The 9,863-nt window shown below is 42.8% G+C and overlaps 2 non-coding genes and 1 pseudogene across 2 annotated transcripts; all 3 read right to left on the reverse strand.

Moving 5' to 3' along the window:
• Positions 1-380, reverse strand: part of LOC148165603 (large subunit ribosomal RNA) — a 5,767-nt pseudogene extending 5,387 nt beyond the window's left edge.
• A 658-nt stretch (positions 381-1,038) lies between these two features.
• Positions 1,039-1,195, reverse strand: LOC148165604 (5.8S ribosomal RNA). The gene has a single exon (XR_015771327.1). It is a non-coding gene; the product is annotated as a 5.8S ribosomal RNA (ribosomal RNA).
• A 1,616-nt stretch (positions 1,196-2,811) lies between these two features.
• On the reverse strand, positions 2,812-4,732 carry LOC148165605 (small subunit ribosomal RNA). The gene has a single exon (XR_015771328.1). It is a non-coding gene; the product is annotated as a small subunit ribosomal RNA (ribosomal RNA).
• Positions 4,733-9,863: the final 5,131 nt, after the last annotated feature.

The following is a 9,863-nucleotide window of genomic DNA, read 5'->3' on the forward strand; positions in this document are numbered from 1 at the left end:
TTTCCCTCACGGTACTTGTTCGCTATCGGTCTCGTGGTCATATTTAGCCTTAGATGGAGTTTACCACCCACTTAGGGCTGCACTCTCAAGCAACCCGACTCTGAGGAGAGATCCTCCCGTTATCGGCAGCGGTCGCTACGGGCCTGGCACCCTCTATGGGCTGTGGCCCCGTTCAAGATGGACTTGGACGCGCCGCACGATCTCGGGATGACGGATCCTCCCTAACACCACATTTCCCGGCGTCCGGTTTCGGCCGCGGGATTCGGTGCTGGGCTTCTCCCTGTTCGCTCGCCGCTACTGAGGGAATCCTAGTTAGTTTCTTTTCCTCCGCTTAGTAATATGCTTAAATTCAGCGGGTAGTCTCACCTGCTCTGAGGTCGCATATGAAAAATAAAAATTTTTCATTCGGTCATTTCGACGATCACGACACGTCTCCCATTCCTTGCTATACGTGTTCGTCATTTTTCTTTTTAAAAAATGGCTAAGTTTACAGAAACGCTTACGATCTGACGTCTGTCGCGATTTGCATTACACGTCTCGGACACGACGACCGTCTATAACGTTCTCAACCTTAAAACGCCATTTTTTTTTTTAAATGACGACATGTTGAAGAAATAGGACGTGCTACGCCGAAAGACCAGCCAACAACTACAACAAGTAGTAGTTGGTCGCTTTCGCGTCTTAAGATGTCGCGCAAATTTACTCGCTGCACGAGAAACGCACACAAACACACGATTCTACGACACACCACGCAAGAACATGTGCCGACGTAAACACTTTCGTATTTATGATTCGCAAGGTGGACGTCCGACGGACTTTGTAAAAAAAAAATACAAAGCATACCCGTCCCGTCCTTTTTGACGAAAAAACACGCTCGAGTAAACGTCTCGGCACACGTTCGAGGCGTGCGTCGTTATATCGTGACGTAAGTGACGATCACGTACATTAATGAGTACCTATTCGACGCGTCGCAACACATCCAACACGCTCCGACGTTTTCGTCCGAAAACGAAAACCGAGCAGTCTTTGAAATTGACACGACCCTCAGCCAGGAGTGGTCCGGGAACATTATATCCGAGGACCGCAATGTGCGTTCGAAATGTCGATGTTCATGTGTCCTGCAGTTCACAAGTTGACGCGCAATTAGCTGCGTTCTTCATCGACCCACGAGCCAAGTGATCCACCGTTCAGGGTAATCTTTTTAAAATTTAAACGCTCGTTCCACAAGAACCCCGATCATGCCGATCGTCCAGCTGTCTATACACGTCTTGCAAAAATTTTTGCGTACGTGCGTACATCCGAAACGAAAATGATCTTCGTGGTTCCGAAACGTGCCACGTCTAAAATTTCGGTGTTGTGGTATGGATATTTATGATTCTCGCTCTTAATTGTCTTTCGTCCGTACTTTCTCGTCTGAAAGGGAACGCGATCGTCGGTCTCAGTTTTACGCGTACGAAAAAATTAAAAAAAATATTAACCCAAACACAAATTTGTATCCGCGCACCGAAAAAGAAGCACTTTTCTTTTTCACGCGGTCTCCGCTTTTACACGCAAAGTACGAGCATGTATGTGTGAAGATGGGACATGTTCGATACGATTTTAATTAGGAATTTGCCAATTTCCTTTTTCTCAGCAATAATTTTAATAAATAATGCTGCTTTCTCTCATAAACTACATTTTCGGTAGTTTTCCTTTATTGTGTCTTTCATTTAGTGTGCGTGTGTCAAGCACTTTAAAAAGTGTGACGAAGAGACGGTTTTTGATCGATCGGAATCAACACATCATTACATCATCGTACTCGTTATGAAAAAGCGAATTAGTATCCGCCGTAAGCGAAAAGAGATTTTCGCGGGCGGTCTTTGTGTTCGTGTTTCAATTTTCTTTCTATATTTTTTCGTCGCCAAACCGAAGACAGATCGTGAATTTTGACGAAAAAATCTATAGACGTGCCAGACTGAGCGTCTAACATAAAATCCTCAAGTTTACCGTTCTATATCGTGACTTAATGACGATTGACGGTGTATATAATTTTGAAATGGTGCAGTCGTACGCTCCGTAAAGAGAATTTTACCGTTTCTAACGAAATCACTTTACCACATCTACCAAAAACATTAAAAAAGCAAGGTGTGATGTGTGTGTGATCGCTCGTTTAACGGCGCTTTCAAAAAACTCTTTGAAGCGTCTAACGACGAACATCATTCACGCGAATCGTAAAATCGGGAGCGTTTCTCGCCGGTCCCGTAGCCGGGCGTAAATCATTTAAAACCCACGGAGTCGTAACCTAATTCGACACCTGCGATTTTCTTCTTTCTCGACTACTCTGCTACATCCTCTCCGTGTGTCCGAAAAAAGAGGACTTCTAACGTCTTTCGACTTTCGCGGTGGAGTTCACAACTTTCCGCGATCCGGTCGAAAAACCGAAAGCGTCCCTCCTTTTTTCCATCATTGGAAAAGATCGAGAGATAGTACAAAAAAAATCAAAAAATCTAGGTACCCGAAGAAACAGCCGTATGCCCGAGCGAATTCGGTTTTTCTCGTTCAAAAAAGGTGAAAAACTCGATCGCAAGGACCGGCGCTGCGGGCCAGCGTAACGCTATTGTTTTTCCGAATATGTACGATTCGTAGTTCAAAACGTCGTACACACGGTGTTTCAAAAAGAAACAAGCAACGGCACGACAAAAGATCGTGCCGTCGACTCCATGTCATCGACGACGGTGTTGTAAAAACATAAAGTGTACATCGACACGATCAAATAAAAATGCATAATAATAAATTATACATATGTCAAAATTCGTGTGTACGAGGACACGTTAATGATCCTTCCGCAGGTTCACCTACGGAAACCTTGTTACGACTTTTACTTCCTCTAAATGATCAAGTTTGGTCATCTTCCCAGCGACATCGACGACGTCGAAACGCCATCGCGTACCGGTCCGAAGACCTCACTAAATCATTCAATCGGTAGTAGCGACGGGCGGTGTGTACAAAGGGCAGGGACGTAATCAACGCGAGCTTATGACTCACGCTTACTGGGAATTCCTCGTTCATGGGGAACAATTGCAAGCCCCAATCCCTAGCACGAAGGAGGTTCAGCGGGTTACCCGGACCGCTCGGTCAGGGAGGACACGCTGATTCCTTCAGTGTAGCGCGCGTGCGGCCCAGAACATCTAAGGGCATCACAGACCTGTTATTGCTCAATCTCGTGCGGCTAGAAGCCGCCTGTCCCTCTAAGAAGAATTGTTTGTACGCCGACAGTAAAAACCGCGCACGACCACCGGGCGAACCCAGGATCGACGGGCCTTTGGGATGTCGAAATACGCCTATTTAGCAGGCTAGAGTCTCGTTCGTTATCGGAATTAACCAGACAAATCGCTCCACCAACTAAGAACGGCCATGCACCACCACCCACCGAATCAAGAAAGAGCTCTCAATCTGTCAATCCTTCCGGTGTCCGGGCCTGGTGAGGTTTCCCGTGTTGAGTCAAATTAAGCCGCAGGCTCCACTCCTGGTGGTGCCCTTCCGTCAATTCCTTTAAGTTTCAGCTTTGCAACCATACTTCCCCCGGAACCCAAAAGCTTTGGTTTCCCGGAAGCTGCCCGCCGAGTCATCGGAAGAACGTCGGCGGATCGCTAGCTGGCATCGTTTATGGTTAGAACTAGGGCGGTATCTGATCGCCTTCGAACCTCTAACTTTCGTTCTTGATCAATGAAAGCGTTTTTGGCAAATGCTTTCGCTTCTGTCCGTCTTGCGACGATCCAAGAATTTCACCTCTAACGTCGCAATACGAATGCCCCCATCCGTTCCTATTAATCATTACCTCGGGGTTCCGAAAACCAACAAAATAGAACCGAGGTCCTATTCCATTATTCCATGCACACAGTATTCAGGCGAAGTTTTAGCCTGCTTTAAGCACTCTAATTTGTTCAAAGTAAACGTGCCGGCCCACCTCGACACTCAATGAAGAGCACCGCGGCGGGATTGAGTTGGGCCGCCCTCTCGAGCTAAGCCCACCGGCAGGACGTCCCGCGGCACGCCAGTTGACACCGCGAACGATGAACCGGCGGCGCGGGACACAGATTCGACTACGAGCTTTTTAACCGCAACAACTTTAATATACGCTATTGGAGCTGGAATTACCGCGGCTGCTGGCACCAGACTTGCCCTCCAATTGATCCTCGTTAAAGGGTTTAGAGTGTACTCATTCCGATTACGGGGCCTCGGATGAGTCCCGTATCGTTATTTTTCGTCACTACCTCCCCGTGCCGGGAGTGGGTAATTTGCGCGCCTGCTGCCTTCCTTGGATGTGGTAGCCGTTTCTCAGGCTCCCTCTCCGGAATCGAACCCTGATTCCCCGTTACCCGTTACAACCATGGTAGGCGCAGAACCTACCATCGACAGTTGATAAGGCAGACATTTGAAAGATGCGTCGCCGGTGCGAGACCGTGCGATCAGCGTAAAGTTATTCAGAGTCACCAAGTTGTACGATGACGGAGACCGCCACCGATTGGTTTTGATCTAATAAAAGCGCTCCTTCCGTTTCCGGTTGGAGCTCTGTTTGCATGTATTAGCTCTAGAATTACCACAGTTATCCAAGTAAATGTGGGTACGATCTAAGGAACCATAACTGATTTAATGAGCCTTTCGCGGTTTCACCTTAATTTGGCTTGTACTGAGACATGCATGGCTTAATCTTTGAGACAAGCATATGACTACTGGCAGGATCAACCAGGGAACTGCGTTCTTGTTTTAAAATAAGAGAGTTTTAGTCTTTCTTTCCTTCTAGTCATATAAGCTACAATAATCGTAGAATTTCGGAAAGACACCTGCTGCTCTTATAAAAAACTGAACACTTTCCTATTATTGTTTTGAAGAAAGTGTGCGTGTCTGCGAAACGAAAACCTCGTAAGAAGAGACGTAACGCCACGCGATCTTTCTGGATGGAAAATTTTTCGACATTTTTTTCACATCATCCTTGATTGAATCTCCTGCAACAATTTTATTCTTATTCATCCGTTCTAAGTTGTCGTCGTCGTCGAAATAAATAATTTGTACACACTTCGGGGTACACGTTTGTCAAAATTCATGAAATGCAACGTAACATTTTTACTTTAATAAATTTTTACAGTGCATTCAGATCGACTAAACGAACAACGACGGATGAATTGATTTATGGATTTTTATTTGTTGCGACTCATCGGAGGAGAGAGTGAAGAAAAAATAATCCAATATCATGGTTACGGAATAATTTTCTATGACTTTTTCATCCTTGTTTGAATCTTGCAACAATTAATTTTATTCATCCGTTCTAAGTTGTCGTCGTCGTCGAAATAAATAATTTGTACACATTTCGGTACACGTTTGTCAAAATTCATGAAATGCAAACGTAACATTTTACTTTAATAAATTTTTACAGTGCATTCAGATCGACTAAACGAACAACGACGGATGGATTACTTATTTTTGTTGCGACTCATCGGACGAAAAGTAGAAACATAATCCTCCATTGTAATATAGTTTTTACGGAAAATTTTTCTTTTATTTTATATCCTTGATTGAATGCTGCATTTTATCCGTCTTTTTTTCGTCAAAAACAGAGATCAATGCGATTCATCGGACGAAGAAATAATTTCCCAGTTCAAAATTTAGAGATTTTTGGGCACATCGACTTGAAATTTTATCGTAAAGAAAAAATATCGTCGTCGACAAGCAAAAGTTCAAACATTCTCCATACTCTTCGCTAGATTGAAAGCGACGGTTTATTGTGAGATTTCTCTTTAGAAATATTCACACGTTACGAGTTTATGAAATTTTATTTATTTCAAAATTCTCGCTCGGACTTTAGTGAGTTGACGCATTTGTTAATTTTTGGTCGTTCTGACACGAACACATAAAATCTTTGATTGCATTTGGACCGCTAACATAGAAACGCTCGCCGCATCCGCAATCTCGCTGTGCATGGTCAATGGCAAGATTTGTCATCCCTCAAACGATGGTGGGTCCACAGGGTACACATTCCGGCCATCGTCCCAACTACGGGTAAGTCGCGGTGTACGAGAGGTAACAAGATAATCGGACGCACATAAAATCACATTTCGATCGTACGCTTTTGTCCGCTGCTACATACCACCACTACTATCCCTATATATGCCAGCGCGGCAGCGTTCAGCTCTGAATCACTCGATGCGCGAAACGGTCGAAATCCCATAGCGCGCCGGCCGCTCGCTATGGGCGAGGGGTCGGGTAAATCGGTCTGATCGCTCGGTGCAAAAGTCCGTTTGGGTACTTAGAGACGGAATTTTAAAATTCTGATTTCGCAGATCAATTTCAAGGGTCATTAGGACTCGAATGCCGTTAACGGTGTTTTGAAAAAAATATTTTTTACGTTTTTACGGCATTTCGACCGAACACCTCAGTTCCGACTTCGGACTTAGAATAATTTTCATCAAAATTTCGAACGCCTCAGTTTCCAGAGGGTTTTAGATCCCGTTTAGTTAGGGGTTTGAAATTATCACAGCCACCCTTGTTTGGTGTTAGTTCGACCGTAACTTTTGTTCGTTTGCATTTAATTTCGATTTTTCTGGGACTTTTGGTCAATGTAAATTTATCAACCGCTACACTTCCGACTTCGGACTTAGACGAATGAGCGCCGAACGCTACAGTTTCGACTTCGGACTTAGAAAAATTTCGCTCGACCGCCACAGTTTCGAATTGGACTTAGAAAAATTTCGGTCGAACGCCTCAGTTTCGAATCGGACTTAGAAAAATTTTGGTCGACCGCTACAGTTTCGACTTCGGACTTAGAAAAATTTCGTTCGAACGCTACAGTTTCGACTTCGGACTTGGAAAAATTTCGCTCGACCGCCACAGTTCCAACATGAGACTTAGAAAAATTTTTATCAAAAATTCGAACACCTCAGTTTCGACTACGGACTTAGAAAAATTTCGCTCGACCGCCACAGTTCCTATTTCGGACTTAGAAAAATTTTCATCAAAATTTCGAACGCCTCAGTTTCCAGAGGGTTTTAGATCCCGTTTAATTAGAAGCTTGAAATTATAAAATCTACCTTCTATCGATGTTAGTTCGACCCAAACATTTGTTCGTTTGCATTTAATTTCGATTTTTCTCGTACTTTTGGTCAATGTAAATTTGTCAACCGCTACACTTCCGACTTCGGACTTAGACGAATGAGCGCCGAACGCTACAGTTTCGACTTCGGACTTAGAAAAATTTCGTTCGAACGCTACAGTTTCGACTTCGGACTTGGAAAAATTTCGCTCGACCGCCACAGTTCCAACATGAGACTTAGAAAAATTTTTATCAAAAATTCGAACACCTCAGTTTCGACTACGGACTTAGAAAAATTTCGCTCGACCGCCACAGTTCCTATTTCGGACTTAGAAAAATTTTCATCAAAATTTCGAACGCCTCAGTTTCCAGAGGGTTTTAGATCCCGTTTAATTAGGAGCTTGAAATTATAAAATCTACCTTCTATCGATGCTAGTTCGACCCAAACATTTGTTCGTTTGGATTTAATTTCGATTTTTCTCGGACTTTTGGTCAATGTAAATTTGTCAACCGCTACACTTCCGAGTTCGGACTTAGACGAATGAGCGCCGAACGCTACAGTTTCGACTTCGGACTTAGAAAAATTTTGTTCGAACGCTACAGTTTCGAATTGGACTTGGAAAAATTTCGGTCGAACGCCTCAGTTTCGAATCGGACTTAGAAAAATTTTGGTCGACCGCTACAGTTTCGACTTCGGACTTGGAAAAATTTCGATCGAACGCCACAGTTCCGACTTTTTTTCGAAACTGTAGCGTTCAGTCAAATTGCCGTAAAAACGTAAAAAACTTTTTTTACAAAACATGGTCGACAGCATTCGAGTCCTAATAATCCTTGAAATTGATCTGCGAAATCAGAATTTTAAAATTCCGTCTCTAAGTACCCAAACGGACTTTTGCACCGAGCGATCAGACCGTTTTACTCTACCCCTCGCCCATAGCGAGCGGCCGGCGCACTATGGGATTTCGATCGTTTCACGCATCGAGCGATTCAGAGCTGATCGCTGCCGCGGTGGCATATATAGGGAGTAGTGATGGTAAGTGGCAGCGATGACGGACAAGTACGCACGATGAATGGATTGACATGAAATCAAATGTGCGCGTCCGTACGATCTGTTACCTCTCGTACATCGCGACCCCGTTTAATGATATTATGCTAAATTAAAAATAAAAATACATCGATGAAATAAAAAGTGGTAAGTCTCTAGAAAGACAATATACCGCTGTGAATAAAAATTTCTCGATGAATAGCGAAATGTGAATTAGTCCGCCTGTAACGTGCATTTTGCGAACGAATTAGCTAATTCACCGCTAGTTAAAAAACGTGACCACCCAGTGCTCTTATCCAAAGTCGTCTGCAAATGAGATGAAATTAATAATCTTGACTCTAATGCAGACGACAAATTGAATTGAATAATTTACTTGAATAATGTGACGGATCTATAAAATAAAACACAAAGCCCGAAACACCAAGCAGTAAAAATCTCGATTATTGTTCCGCCCGTTGAAAAACAAAAGATCCGTCACATGGTAAGCAGAACTGGTGAAAATTGTGAAAGACTTGTTTCTCCTCCGATAACAAGCTTGAATTAAATATGATCGAGTGAATGATATTGGAAACCAAAGAACGAAACTGAGGAGAAGCAAATGTTCAGTAATATATTATGAATAATTATAATATTAATATAAATAATAATATTATATTAAAAATGGGAATTGTATGTGGTTGATGGAAAAAGTTTTTTTTTCTGTTGACCGCTACAGTTCCCAATTTGGACTTTAAAAAAAAAAAAAAAAAAAAAAAAAAAAAAATTGTGTATACGGAAGGTAAAAAGCAAAAAATAAAATATTTTATTATTTTTTTTACTTTTTTTACGGGTCCCTACCGCTACAGTTCCCACTGAATGTGTCCTTTTCGCGCTAAGTCCATGCAGTCGCTACAGTTCCGAAACTGGACTTGTAAAAATTTCGACATTTTTGAACGCATCAGTTCCGAACGAGGTTTCAAAACTGTAGCGTTCGGTGTAAACGCATCAGTTCCGAATGAGTTTTCGCAACTGTGGCGTTTCATTTTTGTGCTTTCATGGTTGCATAAACAATCGCCAGTGTGAACGCTTCAGTTCCGAATGAGTTTTCGAAACTGTAGCGTTTCATATTTGTGCTTTCATGGTTGCATAAGCAATCGCCAGTGTGAACGCTTCAGTTCCGAATAGATTTTCGAAACTGTAGCGTTCAATGTGAACGCTTCAGTTCCGACTTTGGACTTAGAATAATTTTCATCAAAATTCGAACGCCACAGTTTCGAAAGGGTTTTAGATCCCGTTCAGTTAGGGACTTAAAATTATGACATCCACTTTCGATTAATGTTAGTTCGGTCCGAACTTTTGTTCATTTTCATTTAATTTCAATTTTTCTCGGACTTTTGGTCTTTGTTAATTTTGTCCTTTCGAAACTGTAACGTTCAATGTGAACGCTTCAGTTCCGAATAAATTCTCGAAACTGTAACGTTCAAAGTGAACGCCTCAGTTCCGAATAGATTCTCGAAACTGTAGCGTTCAATGTGAACGCTTCAGTTCCGAATAGATTCTCGAAACTGTAGCGTTCAATGTGAACGCTTCAGTTCCGAATAGATTCTCGAAACTGTAGCGTTCAATGTGAACGCTTCAGTTCCGACTTTGGACTTGGAATAATTTTCATCAAAATTCGAACGCCACAGTTTCGAAAGGGTTTTAGATCCCGTTTAGTTAGGGACTTAAAATTATGACATCCACTTTCGATTAATGTTAGTTCGGTCCGAACTT

The sequence above is a fragment of the Gnatocerus cornutus genome, unplaced genomic scaffold, assembly GCF_029298725.1.
Source record: "Gnatocerus cornutus isolate USDA-ARS CGAHR unplaced genomic scaffold, icGnaCorn1.1 ctg00000272.1, whole genome shotgun sequence".
NCBI lineage: Eukaryota > Metazoa > Arthropoda > Insecta > Coleoptera > Tenebrionidae > Gnatocerus > Gnatocerus cornutus.